The sequence below is a fragment of the Muntiacus reevesi genome, chromosome 13 (genome assembly GCF_963930625.1).
Source record: "Muntiacus reevesi chromosome 13, mMunRee1.1, whole genome shotgun sequence".
Classification (NCBI taxonomy): Eukaryota; Metazoa; Chordata; class Mammalia; order Artiodactyla; family Cervidae; genus Muntiacus; species Muntiacus reevesi.
Genome location: NC_089261.1, coordinates 15,465,445 through 15,481,136, shown reverse-complemented (window position 1 = coordinate 15,481,136; position 15,692 = coordinate 15,465,445). Strand labels below are relative to the sequence as shown.

At 50.1% G+C, this 15,692-nt stretch overlaps 1 protein-coding gene across 4 annotated transcripts in view; it reads left to right on the top strand.

The window, feature by feature from the left end:
* Positions 1 to 15,692, top strand: part of TESC (tescalcin) — a 61,936-nt gene that overhangs the window by 29,273 nt on the left and 16,971 nt on the right. The gene's annotated exons all lie outside the window — the stretch shown is intronic.

Sequence of the window (15,692 nt, the reverse complement as noted above, 5' to 3'; positions counted from 1 at the left end):
TATAACTGGAGGGAAGACAAGGGGGATGAAAAGCTGGTTGTTCAGCCACTTTACCCCGACTTCCCTGGAACCCCAGGCACACAGGGCAGGCCTGTTGAAGGCCAGGATCATGGCCAGTGCCAGGCACCCCGGGGCGAATCGGTTGCGGTGTGCCTCAGTACAAGATTTGGATGCCGCCACGAGGGCCTCTTGACTCTGCTTCCTCTGGTTGGTAGTTCCAGCCCCAGACAAGAGGGTGGGCGGCAGCTGTGGATTTCTGTCTCGGAAAACCACCATTTTACGTCGCGTTGTTTCATGGGAATCTCTTAGAAGGTGTGTGGTTTAACTTTTTTCTGAGGAGGAATGCCTCGGACCGTGTGTCTCCTCCTGGGAGAGGGTGGCGGCTGTGTCATTTCCAACCAGGCTGTGAAAGATCCTCATCAGTGAGTTGATCCGACTTGGTGAGGAAGATGCTTCAAGCTGAACTGTTTCCAACATAAAGTGAATGCTGTCCTGCCACAAACTATCTAACAGATGTAGCCTCCTAAAATAGGCATGCAGAGTCTCAAGGTTACAGACTTGGAACTTTAAACCTTTTAGTAGTCCAGGAAAGCGTCTTGTTTTCTTAGTAAGTGGATTTAAAATTGACCCAAGTTTTAATGGAAAACAACATGTAAATACGGTCCACTTTGTCTCATCTGTCTCAACAAAGGCATGTTGGTAATCCAGTGCGTCATAGTCTTAAGAGCATCCGTTTCCAGAGCTCAGAGTCTGGTGGTCTCAAGGTTCTGGGGGCCATCGGTCTTGATTTGATTGTATCCAAGGCAGAAGTAAATTAAATCAGGACTGACTTTTTTTATTTTGTAAGGTTTACTTATTTATTCATTTATGATTCTGCTGGGTCTTTGTTGCTGTGTGTGGGCCTTGTCTGGGGCCTCTGGTTGCACCAGTCGGGGACTACTCTCTGTTGCAATGCTCGGGCTGCTCACTGCCGTGACTTCTCTGGTTGCAGACCTCAGGCTCCGGGCATGCGGGCTTCAGTAGTTGAGTCTTGTGGGCTCTTGCGCTCTGGCTCAGTACTTGTGCCACATGGGCTCAGATGCCACACAGCATTTGGTATCTTCCCAGACCGAGGATCGAACCTGTGTCCCCTGCATTGGCAGGCAGGCAGATTCTTAGACCACCAGGGAAGCCTAGGACTGGCTTCTTGAATTCTACACAGGAGACAGTAAAGCGTCTGCCCACAATGCGGGAGACCTGGGTTGGATCCCTGAGTCAGGAAGATCCCCTGGAGAAGGAAATTGCAACCCACTCCAATACTCTTGCCTAGAAAAATCCCATGGACGGAGGAGCCTGGTGGTCCATGGGGTCGCAAAGAGTCGGACACGACTGAGCTTTCCTTTCCTTCACTCACTCAGCCCAGTGAAGAGCCCACCAGAGGATCCCCTGGCTTCCTATGGGGTCACATGCCCAAGGCTGAGCCAATCACTGTTGCCAAGGGTTGGAAGTGCAGACTTTTTTCCCCAGAGCTGTGAGTGGGACGGGGTCACCTGCCAAGGGCGCAGGGGTAGAGTGTGGGGAGATTTCTCAGGGCAAGGTGGGCTTCCTTGGACCAGGGGCTGAGGAATGGATGCAGGTGAGAACGTCTCAGGTGTGGTGATACAGGTACTCCTGGATGTCGGAACATGGAAGTGTAAAGATCCTCCATTTCTTTAGAAGTTCATGGGCACATGCGCTGTGCCAGGTGGGCAGTGCCTGTGCTTGGGGGACAGGACCATCATGCAGCTCTTGATTGGGGGTGTAATGGCGAAGCCCTCTTTCTCAAGATGATTTTCCAGCATGCTGTGCCCCCAGCCTGTCACACGCTGCCCTGGGCTTCTCGTTGTCATGTGTCTGGGGTCCATGGGCCTTGGCTTGGTGAGAGGACTCAGGTTCCAGTTCCACGTGGTATAGTTTTCAGACTTGAGGGAAGCAGAGGCAAAAACCCAGCCTTGGGAAACAGATCATATTTGAAACATCTGTGTCTCTGGTTGGTTGACTTTGGGTTAGTTGCTGTGTTTCTCTGAGCCTGTATCCTCTGTAAAGTGAGTATGGTCACTTGGGATTTGATGTGAGCGTTAAAGATGAGCAGACATACATGGTATGTTTCTGTTGTGAACTGGGTTCCTTGGCATTTGGCAAACGGGACTGTCATCATTCCACCGTTGGTGAGGTCATGAGGATGCACCCTAAGATGCCCAAGCAGTGGCCCTTGATCCTCAGGCTGGAGTGGAGGTGCGGAGGGAAGGTGCTGTGAGCAGGAAGCCCCTCCCACTTTGAGGCTCCAGCTTTGGGGCTCAGACCGTGTGGCCCAACAACCCCTCATGGGCTTTTCCAAGGATATACTGACGCGTTGAGCTCTACACTGGTTCCTTTTTTTTTTTTTTTTTTAATTTTACTATAGTATAGTCAATTTACAATGTTGTATTAATTTCTACTGTACAGAAAGTGATTCCGTTTTACCTGTATATACTCGTTTTTACCCGTGATGGTTTATTTCAGGATATGGAATATAGTTCGCTGTGCTATACAGTAGGACCATGTTGTTTATCCGTTATTTTTTTGTTTAAGTATAGTTGGCATACAGTTTTGTGCTAATTTCTGCTCTACAGAAGAGTGACTCCATTATCACATGTACAGATTCTTTTTTATATTCTTTTCCATTATGGTTTATCCCAGGAGATTGGATGTAGTTCCTTGTGCTATGTAGTAGGACCCTGTCCTTTATCCATTCTAAATGTGATAGTTTCCATCTACTAACCCCAAACTCCGGCTCCATCCCTCCCCCAACCCTCGCCCCCTTGGCACCCACGAGTCTGTTCTCGATGTCTGTGAGTCTGTGTCTATTTTGTAGGCAGGTTCATGTGTGCCGTGCTTTGGATTCCACGTTCAAGTGGTATCATATGGTATTTGTCTTTCTCTTTCTAACTTCACTTACTGTGAGAATCTCTAGTTGCATCCACGTTGCTGCACATGTGGTTATTTCATTCTTTTGTGTGGCTGAGTAGTATTCCATTGTGTATATGTACCACAGCTTCTTTAGCCATTCCTTTGCCAATGGGCATTGAGTTTGCTTCAGTGTCCTGGCTATTATAAACAGTGCCGCAGTGAACATTGGGGTGCATGTATCTTTTTGAATTATGGTTTTCTCCAGACATATGCCCAGGAGTCGGGATTGCTGGATCATATGGTAGTTTTGTTTTTAGTTTAAGGAATCTCAGTGTTGTTTTCTATAGTGGCTGCACCAATTTACATTCCCAGCAACACTGTAGGAGGGTTCCCTTTTCTCCCCACCCTCTCCAGCATTTGTTATTTGTAGACTCTTTAATGACAACATTCTGACTGGTGTGAGGTGATACCTCATTGTAGTTTTGATTTGCATTTCTCTCATTAGCCTCTTCTCATGTGCCTGCTGGCCATCTGTATATCTTCTTTGGAGAAATGTCTGTTTAGGCTTTCTGCCCCCTTTTTAATTGGGTTGTTTTGTTGTTGTTGTTGAATTGTATGAACTGTTTGTATATATAAGCCCTTGTCAGTCACATCATTTGCAAAATTTTCTCCTATTCCATAGATTGTCTTTTTGTTTTTTTAAAATAGTTTCCTTTGGTGTACAAAAGCTTGTCAGTTTAAATATTTCCTATTTGTTTGCTTTTGTTTATATTGACTTGGGAGACAAAAAAAAGTTGATATGATTTTATGTCAGAATATTTTGCCTGTGCTCTTTTCTAGGAATTTTATGATGTCATGTCTTATGATTATGTCTTCAAGTCATCTTTTAGTTTATTTTTGTGTAGAATGTGAGGATGTGTTCCAGCTTCATTGATTTACATGCAGCTGTTTAACTTTCCCAATACCACTTGCTGAAGATTGTCTTCTTCCCATTTTATTTTCTTACCTCCTTTGTCAAAGATTAATTGACCATAGGTGTGTGGGTTTATTTCCGGCTTCTCTATTCGGTTCTGTTGATCCTTGCGTCTGTTTTTGTGATAATACCACACTGTTTTAATTATTATATTTTTGTAGTGTAGTCTGAAGTCTGGGAGAGTTATGCCTCATGCTTTATTTTTTTTCCTTAGGATTGCTTTGGCACTTCTATGTCTTTTATGGTTCCATGTAAATTTTTGGATTATTCTAGTTCTATGAACAATGTCATGGGTAATTTAATAGGGATCACATTAGCAATCAAAGATTGCTTTGAGTAGTATTGGCATTTTAACAATATTCTTCCAATTCAAGAGCATAGGATATCATTCCATTTCTTTGAATCTTCTTTAATTTCTTAATGTTTTATAGTTCTCAGTCTTTAAGTCTTTTCACCTCCCTGGTGAGGTTTATTCCTGAGGGTTTTCAGTTGTTGCTGTTGTTGTTTGGGGCGGGGGGGGGGGGGGGTGTACTTTTAAAAGGTATTTTTTTACATTTTCTTTCTGATGATATTTCATTATTAGTGTAAAAAAACGCAACTGCTTTCTGAATGTTAATCTTGTATCCTGCTACTTTGCTGAATTCATTTATCAGATCTAGTAGTTTTTTTGTGGAGTCCTTAGGATTTTATATATATATAGTATCATGTCATCTGCATATAGTGACAGTTTTGCCTCTTCCCTTCCAATCACTCTATATATAACAGTTTGCATCTGTTAACCCCAAACTCCCAATCCCTGTCTCCCCTGACCTCTCCCTTCCTCCTTGGCAACCAGGAGCCTGTGCTGTATGTCTGTGAGTTTGTTTATGTTTCATAGATAAGTATATTTCATATTTTAGATTCCACATATAAGTGATATCATATGATACTTCTCTTTCTCTTTCTGACTTACTTAATGTAGTAAATGACTCTGGGTTCATCCATGTTGCTGCAAATAGCATTCTTTCATTCTTTTTATGGCTGAGCATTACTCCATTGAATATACATGTTCCACATCTTCTTTATCCATTCCTCTGTTGATGGACATTTAGGCTGTTTCCTCATCTTGGTTATAGTGAGCAGTCTACTCTGGTTCTTTCCCACCATGAGTGTATGTGCAAATCATCTGGGGAATTTTGTAAAATGTGGATTTTGGTTCACAGGACTGGAGTGGGGCCTCAGACTCTGTATTTATAACTATTATAGGCCATCTTGGTGAGGTTGGCCTTGCCTAGCACCTGGGAATGCACCCAGTTTGCCCTCCAGGCTTGAATAGGTGGAGGCTGCACCCCTCCCCCAAGTGCTGAGTGGTCCAAGTGCAGCCTCCTACTTCCCACGCCTTGTAGATCAAGCCAGAACATAGGAAAGTTTGAGCTGGTGGCTCTGCCTGCCACCATGCCCCCTACTTACCCATCTCTTGCACAACAACCCCCAGGAGCACCATATGCATTGCCCTTCCCAGCCCTGCCCTCAAATAAGCCCTGAGTATGTCTACCTGGACCCAGCAAATAGCCACTGCTCCCTAGCCGAGGGCTCCCCAGTCAATGTCACGTCCATGCTATTTACCCGGGTCCACCACGGTCTTCAGCTGCTGGGTTTTGTTTGTTGAGGTCTCAGTGTGGAGACTACCTCCCCCAAGACAGTCTCCTGCCCCCTGCATCCCCACAGACCCCTCCTGGGGGTGTCCCAGCCCACAGATCCCTCCTGGGAGGTGCCCCAGCCTAGCATTTGCAGCACAGAATTGTAACTGCCCCCTCCAGCCACCCCCACCCCTTCTAACTGAGGGACAGAAACTGGATCCTTTGGTTCTGGTGCTGAGTCCGGGGCTCATAACAGGATAGATGCTCTGGGAGTAGCTGACTGACTGAACGGATGAATGAGAGAGCAGTGAAGTGAGGAACAAGTGAATGAGCACACTGGAAGAGCTCTCTGTAGTGCGTCAGGCATGGTATACACGAGATCCGATGCTATTTACAGCCCTTCCTTCACAGGGTTCACATATTCGTGATGAAAGGATTTATCTGGGGGCCTGGCACGTAGAGACGGTTCACAGATAGTAAGCTCTTATTGTTTCCAGCATGCTTTATGCAGCACAAGTCTTTAACATGTACCTTATACGACCCCATAGGTAGGGGGAGGAACACCTGCTCTCCCCATCTGAGACATGGGAAAGTGAGGCTCAGAGAGGTCACATACCTGGCCCCTGGTCACACAGCTCACAAGTGGAAGAACTGGGACTCAAGCCTGGTGCTGAGATCCCTCTGTAAGGAAGCTGGGAGCCTGTGCTGTGACTTGCGATTGTCCAGTAAGGACCTCAGTCTCCCTGCCCTGCTCTCTGAGGACCCTCCGCCCTGACGTGCTGGGATGGCATCATTACTGACACCGCGGCCCCTCTCCAGCGTCTGCAGCCTCTGCTGGGCAGGCAGTGTCAGCTGCACACAGTGACAGCCCAGCCCAGCCTGCAGGAAGGAGGTGACACCACCCAACCGTAGCGCTAGTGCAAACAGGCCTGCATGAAGGGCCCCCTCCCAGCCCCTGGAGCTGCTTTGCCTGATCCTCATCCACCCTCCAGGGCTGGAGAAGGGCATGAGGGCAGCTTTTCCGGTCCTCCTAGGCTTTCCTGCACATCCTCCCTGGGCAGAAGGGGTGAGCGGCCCCAGACAGTGTTCTGGCCCCCAGTCTGCCACAGGTTTCCTGTGTGAGCCCAGGCTGAGCCTTCAACCTCTCTGATCCCTGGGCACGTTCAGGAGGCCTTTCAGAGCATGGAAAGAAGCTTCGTTTCTTTAGTGTCAAGATTCGTGAAAGTCGTCGACCAGGGTCCCCTGAGGGTGGCCCCCAGCACCCCAGTCTGGGGAGGGGTGTGGGTTGCAGGCCCCTCTGCCCCCTCCTCTGAGAGAGTGAAGAGGCCTAGACTTTTGAATACCGCATTCCAAAGGCCCCATTCACACCTGCAGCTTTTATACATAGACTTGTAAGTTACATCTAAAATCTTAATGAAGAATTGTGTCTCTGAATTTATGACTTTAGCAAGTTGAGGGTAGCTTTTAAAAAAATTCCAGAGGGTAAAAACTGCCGAAATTGATTTTAATTTTGTTGTTTATTTATTTGGCTGCACCGAGTCTTATTTGTGGCATGTGGGATCTAGTTCAGTGACCAGGGATGGAACCTAGGCTCCCTGCATTGGGAGCACAGAGTCCCAACCGCTGGAGCACCAAGGAAGTCCTGAAAATTGATTTTAATTTTAACCCCCCATTTCCTACCGTGTCTGGTCATGTTCCCTCTTTTGCTCAAGATCATGTAAGGACATCCAGCGGTGGGTTTACCCTGAGGCTTTCCAAGTCAGGGCCCCACTCCGTATGGGTTCCACTTTGCATGGGTTCCTTACAAGGACCAGCACTTAATTTTTTTTTTTTTTTTTTTCAATTCCTAATGCTGCATTCTTTTTCTCTAAGAAGGCCCCCCCTCCAGGTTATATGTGTTTCAGGATCCCCCAAACCTGAGTCCACCTTGATCACAAAAGCACTTTGTTCTAAGGGTTCTTGGTGAAAAATGCGTGATAGAAAATGTTCCTCTGACTCATTAATCGAGCACCTACTATGCAGAGACTTCTGTCCTCGAAAGCTGCGAAGGAGCCTGTGGAGGGAACACCCTCCACAAACAAACTCATGAAATAATACTGATTTTATACAATATAAGAATGACTTCTTGCACTTTTTCTCTCTTTAGTAGGGTCCCTTAGGTGTCAGATGTTTTAAACAGCAGCCTTCTACTTCCCAGTAGCACTCTGGCAGGCCCTCCAACCCCCAGAAATAGATGCGATAGAATCCTTCAAATGTAGTGATGCAGGCCAGGAGGGCGCCTGATTAGATAGACCTGCACAAAAATATTTTTAGATGCATGTTGGACATATCACATGTGGAGTGATTCCTGGGATGAACGTGACCACAGACGTACATGAGGAAGAGAAAGGACGCAGTTACCCACTGCCAGCACCACCGGGGCCCCAAGCAGCATTTTGATGGGCCTGACCCCTGGAGCCAGCAAGGTCCCAACCCTAGGGCTTGTTTTAGGCCCCTCGGCAGTGCCTCCCTTCGCTTTATCAAGTGAGAGCTTAGCTTGGTGTTAGCAGTTGCTGTTAGCTGTGTGGTCTTAAGGGTCTTGGGGACCCTCTAAAGTTCACACCATTACCCTATTGGACAGGTCAAGAAACTGAGGCTAAGAAGGTTAAGATCCCACAGCTTAACGTGCGGGAAGGTTAAGGGCTGGCTGTTGGAATAACCAGAGCCCTGGAGCACTGTGATCATATCGCTTTTCTCCAAATTAAGTCACTTATTTTTCATTTTCTAGATTTCACACACAAGTCATAACATAAAGGATTTATCTTTCTCTGTCTGACTTATTTCACAAAGCATATCCTTCAGGCCCATCCATGTTGTTGAAAACGGCAAAGTTTCATCTTCTTATGGTTGAGTAATATTTCATTTTTTATATGTATATATATATATATACACACACACACACCACATCTTCTTTATCCATGTATCTGTCTACAATTAGGTGGCTGCCATATCTTGGTTATTGTAAATAATGGTGCTGTGAACATGGGGGTGCATGTGTCTTTCTAAGTCACTTTTTAACCCGGTTACTTTGCTTTTTAACCTGTCAAGTAGCTAAAGATTTACTTAAAAAAAAAAAAGTACACATGACAGTGAAAGAATTGAGACCCTGCTTAGATCACGAGGCTGTTTCATGGTGAGAATTCACCATATTCCAGGAGGAGGTAACCAGGCTTCTCTGATAGTTCATTTGGTAAAGAATCCACCTGCAATGCAGGGACCCTGGTTCAATTCCTGGGTAGGAAAAATCTGCTGGAGAAGGGATAGGCTACCCACTTCAGTATTCTTGGGCTTCCCTGGTGGCTCAGCTGGCAAAGAATCTGCCCCCAATGCGGGAGACGTGGGTTTGATCCCTGGATTGGGAAGATCCCCTGGAGGAAGGTAAGGCTACCCACTCCAGTATTCTGGCCTGGAGAATCCATGGACAGTATAGTCCATGGGATCACAAAGAGTCGGACACGACTGAGCACCTTTCACTCAGGAGGTAACTAGACCTCCCTTTAAAGCCTCAGCTGAGATGATGCACATTCACTTAGAAAGAAAGACCTGCAGTTACTTGTCAAACTGCCCAGGAAATATCGGGTGGGAGTGGCCTCAGGGCTCCCACACCTGCTCAGGTGAGCAGGTGAGGGCAGATATGAGAACGGGAGCCATGAAGGTGTCAGCTTGGTGTGAAAGGTGCCCAGGTGTCCGGGAAGAAGCTTTCTAAGTGGTCTTAGATATATTAGTGGGGACTTAGATATATATTAGTGGGGTCTTAGATACATAGGTGGTGACTCACATAAAAAGTTTTTTTTTAAAAAAGAGATTCTTTTCCCAGGATGATAAATACTTGACCCAGTCATTGCTTTACAGAAGCAGGTGTTAGGACCTTCTGTGGTGGGTTCTAGTCCTGAGGACCCCAAATGAGAAGTGAGGCTCCCTTGCTCTGGGGACTAGAGGGGAGCTATGTTAAGGTGTGCATGTGAGTGTGAGCGAGGTAACTAGCATATAAGCTCATGATATACAATGATGGAGGAAGGAAACAGGGCAGACAGGTCCCGGGTGCATCCTTGGGACTGCCATGGGGAGAAGGACCTGGGGACAGGTGGATGGTGCAGGCCCCTCTGAGGTGGCTGCTCTGGGGACCAGAGAAGGGGCCAGTGTGTGGAGGGAAGGATGCTCCAGGCAGAGGTGGGACCAAGCTTCATCAACCCGAGTGATAAGAGGACTGGCCGGTTGGGGCAGATCACAGAGGCCCAACTTGGCTGTAGGAAGGACCTGAAATAGAAGACTCAGCCTAGGCTCGGAATACCACGTGGATGCTAACTGCCCAGTTTGTATCTGTGGCTGGGCCATCTCCTCTGAACCGCAGCCCCTGCCCATCCCCTAAATGTTCTTGTGGCACCTTACACTTAACGTGTCCCAAGGAGAGCCCCCATCATCCTCCCAGGTTGCCTTCATCTCACACCATCCCCCCGACTTCCTGGGTCTGCTGCTCCTGTTCACTGCCCCACCCTCATAGAGACCCACAGTGATGCATGGGGGGGGTGGCGGGGGTAGTCTTTGAAAATGGCACCTCTCTGCTCCGAAGGTTCCACTTTCCCAAGTAAAAGTAAAGCAACAGCCGCCTGGTCAGCAGGTGTCCTGCAGATCCTTGCATCCCACCACCCCTCCGACCCCCTGATCTTTTTTTGCTCCTGTTCCTGCTGCGTGGATGTTCTTGCTGTTCCCGCCTCAGGGCTCTAGCACACACCCTTCCTATCTAGAACACTCTTCCTCAGAGCAGAGTTTCCATTGGCTGGGTCATTTTTTTTTTAATTTTAGTATGTACTTTTAAACAAATTATTTAACTTTATTTATTTTTGGCTGTGCTGGATCTGGGTTGCTCTCTGCAGGCTTTTTTCCAGTTGCCTCGAGCAGGGGCTACTCTAGTTGCAAGACATGAGCTGCTCACCGCGGCAGCTTCTCTCCTTGTGGGGCGCAGGCTCTAGGCACTCGGGCTTCAGTAGTTGCGGTTCCTGGGCTCTAGAGGACAGACTCAGTGGCTGTGGCAGATGGGCTTAGTTGCTCCGAGGCATGTGGGATTTTCCCAGATCAGGGACAGAACCCGTGTCTACTGCATTGGCAGATGGATTCGTTACCACTGAGCCACCAAGGAAGCCCAGAGCTTGGATCCGCCTTGCTAGGGGCAGGGTGGGGTTAGGACGTATTATTGCAGGATGTTGGGCAGCGTCCCTGGCTTGCTGGAGCACCTTTTCCCGGTGTGACAACCAGAAATGTCTCCAGACTGCTCCCTGGGGTGGAGCAGTCGCCTCCTGCAGGTCTTTGCCCACGTGTCCCCTTCACTCCGAGGCCTTCCCTGAGCAGCCCACGGGGACTTCACCGACTCCCCGCGGTCTCGTCCATTCCCACTGCTCGGTGCTGTCTTGAAAGTTCCATTTTCTGTCTCTATTGTTTCCCCTGCTGAAATGCCAGGAGGGATCGTGTCTGTCCCGTCACCGCTGAAGCCAGCACCCAGAACAGGGCCTGGCACCTGGAAGGTGCTGGAATACCTGTCACTCCCGCTGGAATGAGTACGTGACAGGTGTTGAGGGGTGGCCGGTCCCAGGTGTGAAGCAGGCAGGAGGAGGTGGGAAGCCTGTGGGGGAGGAATCACTTTGCTAATGCTGCCTCAGCATTTGAAAGACACATTTGCCTGGGACCAGGGGGCCAGGGCCTTCTGGCCAGAATCTTTTGTGCAAAAACATCGGCAAAGAACCCACCTGCAGTACAGGAGACGCAGGTTCGATACCCGGGTCAGGAAGATCCCCTGGAGGAGGGCATGGTAGCCCACTCTAGTATTCTTGCCTGGGAAATCCCATGGACAGAGGAGCCTGGCGGGCTACAGGCTGTGGGGTCACAAAGAGTCAGACATCGTCATGTGGATAGGAGAACCACTCAGTCTGTGTCAGGAATTCTTGGCGCTTCTCAAACTTGAACTTGCAAGGGAATGCTGGCAATCGTGGTGATGTGGGGGTTCTGATTCAGGGGGTCTGGGCCCGGCTGAGACTCTGCGTTTCTCACAAGCTCCCAAGTGCTGCTGCTGCTAGTGAGGGTGCTGTGTCTGAGTGGCTCAGCATTTCCCAGGAAGACACATGCTGGATGGGGCGTGCCCGCTTCTGCACAAGCCCCGTGGGGCCCCCATTTCCCCGCTGTTTAACCGGCACAAGTTAATACTGAGTACAGGGGGGTGGGTCTGGGAGTGTGGGGCCGGCGGCCTGTGGAGGAGAGATTCCGGCAGCCTGCCTTGATGCGGGAAGCCCTGGACCAGCACAGGGCAGGGAGGCTGGAGTCTCAGGTCAGGAAGCCTCCCCAGACCGGCAGAGAGAACTCTGCACTTGAGCTGAGCCTCAACGCCACCGGAAACCAAGCCACACCACGAGGCAGGAGGAAGTACCTCGCCCACCTCCTCTGCGGTTTGCGGTCTTTGCTTCCCCTGTGGGTGCTTGCCTTGCTCTCTTGGGTCCCGGATGGGGCCTCTCAGGGCTGGCTGGGAGCAGATGCACCAGGAAGTTCTCTCGTTCTCTCTTTGAAGTAAACACGTAATGGAACTGGAAGGAAGTAGCGGGTGTGAGGAAGTGCATGGGGTGGTGAGTGCCGGATTCAAAGCTCTTCTAGCTGTGTGACCATAGCTTGGTCAGTTCACCTCTCTGGGCCTCATTTTCTCACCTGTAAATTGGGGGTCACTGATATCTCCCATCACTGGGATACGGGGGTGACTGAACATGCTTGAGCTCACACAGCGCTCAGCCTGGCCCAGGAGGACACAAGGGTCCCTCAAGGGGGAGAGTTTAAAACCCACCAGAAGTGTGAGCCCGGGGCCGCTCATGGGCAGACCCTTCCCGCTGGTCCCTGGGGCAGCATCGCTGGACCCTGGCCACGGTGTGTCAGCTCCGGCCCCCGAGCAGTGCCCCGCCCCCAGCCCTGGGCTGTGGGTGATACAGGGCAGTTCCCATAGGTGGTGAGGAAGCCTTGGGCTGAGCTGGTTTGACCAGCCCGATGGACACCTCAGGGCTCGAGGGAGAAAAGGAAATGAGACTGAAACTGGCCTTTACAGGACTGTAGAGTCAGAACCCGCTTTTTACCACGATCCCCAGGATTTGTTTGCAAGTTTATGTTTGAGAAGTGCCAAAATTCCCTAGTTTTGGGGGCAGAGGGGCCGCACCACACGGCTTGCAGAATCTGCTTAGTTCTTTGACCAGGAACTGAACCTGAGGCCATGAGGGGGAAAGCACTGAGTCCTAACCACTGGACTGCCAGGGGACTCCCGAGAATCTCTGCTTGCACCAGGCAGTTCGCCTGCCCACATACCTTTGTGCAAACGATCCTGGTTTTGTCCTCTTCCTTGCCCTCAGATAAAAGCCCCTTTCAATGTCCTAAACTGAAGTTGGCCTTTCCCTGCCTCTGGGTTCAAGACCTGCAACTCAACTTGTTGAAGAAAGAGGTTGGCAGATAGCCCAGAATTGCTCACAGCCTCCCCAGGACCAGAGAGAACTCAGGAGAAGTTGCTCTAGGGCTGGGCATCCATATTCTAAGTCAGGGCATTTTTTTCTCAGCAATAAGATGTTTCTTCACCTCTCTGCCTTTGTTTCCTCCTCTTTAAGGTGGGAATATGTTCCTACTTTCATAATGTAAAGCTCTCAACAGTACCTGACACCTGGGGTGTCTGTAGGTTAGCTGCTGCTATTATCACCATCATTGTTTTAAAATGAACTCACTGCATGTCACACGTTATGCTAATAGCACCTTGTGTACGTGTGTTAAATTGCTTTAGTCATGTCCAACTCTCTGTGACCCCATGGTCTGTAACCCACCAGGCTCCTCTGTTCATGGGATTCTCCAGGCAGGAATACTGGAGTGGGTTGCCATACCCTCCTCCCCAGGATCTTCTCAACTCAGGGATCGAACCACCATCTCTTATGTCTCCTGCACTGGCAGGCAGGTTCTTTACCACTAGTGCCGCCTGGGGAGCCCAATAGCACCTTATGTGTGTTTATCTCACCTAATCATCTCATTAACCCCATGATGCTGCCTGGACATGTCCATGATCCCCATTTTATAAATGAGAAATTAAGACTCTGGGATCTGCAGTGCCCCAACCAGGGCATGTGCCTGGTCAGGGGCAGAGCCTGGACTGGCCCCAGGTGTGCTTAACTTCACTTCTGCTTTGATATATGTGTGTGTGGCGGGGGGTGCTGCTTGGTGTGTATCCAGTTCACAAATGAGGAAACTGAAGCTGGGAGCATCAGTAAGGTGCCCATGGTGAGGGAGAGTGGTTCTGGCTTACAGAGAAAGGCAGCTAGGATTCAAAGACACCTGCACAGACCTGTCAGGGTCTGTGAGGCCAGGACCCAGCGACACTCTGTCCCCAGCTCGCTTCCTAGCATCTGCCTCCCCTCTGTCAGCGGGAGCCCAGACCTCTCTTCGGTTGTTAATTTTCTTCTCTGGACGCTCAGTCGGGTTCTTCGAGGTCCTCCTGCCTCTGTCCTCCTCCTGAGACACTGCCCTCCCATGTCAGCCCGGGGCCCCGCCACCTTTTGTGGGATCTCCTGGTGCCAGGGGTGCTGCTGGTGTGTCCCTCCTTGCCACCTTAACAAGCACGCGGACCTAGAACCTGCAGCATCCTCTGTTTTGGCCTCTGTTCCCTCCTGGGGAAGCAGCCAGACCCACTTCCCCAGTGTACTCCTGAATGCGGTCGTTCCAGCAGCCCCGGGACAAAGCTCCACTGAGAGCCCCTACCTGGGCTCCGCAGGGCAGAGCAGGGTTGTGAAGCTCTCCAAGGATCTGCGAACCGGGAGTGGCTCCGGACGCTGAAGAGCGAGGACGCTGGAGGAAGGGGCGGGGCCTGGGCCAATGCCCCGCCCACACCCAATGCCCCGCCCACGCCGACCCTCCCTCCCGCTCCGCTGTGCATGCTCCATGCGTGCGCTGCCTCCGGTTGCAGGAGGCCTTGAGGATGTGGTGCTATGGAAATGCAAGGCCCGTCCCCATGCTCTCGGGCACCTGAAAGCCTCCATCCGTGGAGCCCTCGCTCCACACAGGACACCGTGCGTGCTGTGTTCCAGACTTCCTCCCAAGCATGCTCACCACAACCCTCTGAGGCTCCTGAGTGCAGAGGAGCAAGCCGGAGCCTCAGAGAAGCCAAGTCGCTTGTCCTAAGTGGCAGAGCTGGTAGAACCCTGATGTGATTCAGAGGCTGCGCCCACTTCGTAGATGAGGAGACTGAGGCTGAGGAGGGGTTGACAGTCACCACGACCGGCCAAGAAAAGTCAGAGAGGGCTTGGGGTCTCGTGCTAACTAGCCATGCCGCAGCTGCTGGCTTCCTCTCCTTTCTCCCCACTTCCCATCTCAAACTCCACATAGTCCCTTTGACTTGAGCTGTTCCCATCCCGGGGGCTCTGGGTTCTCCGTACGTTTCCTGTCACTGCATCTCATGCACGGGTGCCGTGCCAGAGCAGTGCAGACTGCCAGGTGTGTGACGAACAGTGACAGGGACAGTGAGACGATCTTTCACAAGTTGAAACACACCCGTGACCCCAAACCCAGAGCAAGGGCAGAGCATCCTTGGCCCCAGGCCTCATGCTGTCTCCTAGGGACCAACCCTGGAGGTAGTTGGCCGTGGACCTGACTCTGAGCTGCACAGGTTGGCACCTCACTTTTTGAGCTCTGTATTGATGAAGCCATGGTGCAGTGGTTCTTTGCTTTCTAGTTTTTAAAAAATATTTTAGGAATGTTTTAAAACAGGCTTGCTCATGCTTGTGCTCAGTCGTGTCTGACTCTTTGCAGCCCCATGGACTGCAACCCACCAGGCTCCTCTCTCCATGGGGTTTCCCAGGCAAGAATACTGGAGTGGGTTGCCATGCCCTCCTCTGGGATGGGGGAGCGGTCTTCCTGACCCAGGGATTGAACCTGTGCCTCCTGCATTGCAGGCAGGTTCTTCAACCACTGAGCCCCCTGGGAAGCCCTTAAAACAGCCTGATTGAGATATAATTCACATGTTACACAGTTCATCCACTTAAAGTCTACAGTCCATAAAAGAATATTTTCATCACTACCAAGAGAAATCCTGTGTCAACTCCTAGCTGTCAACTGTCCCCCAGTCCCTGGCACCCACCAGTCTGCTTTCTGTCTCTGTG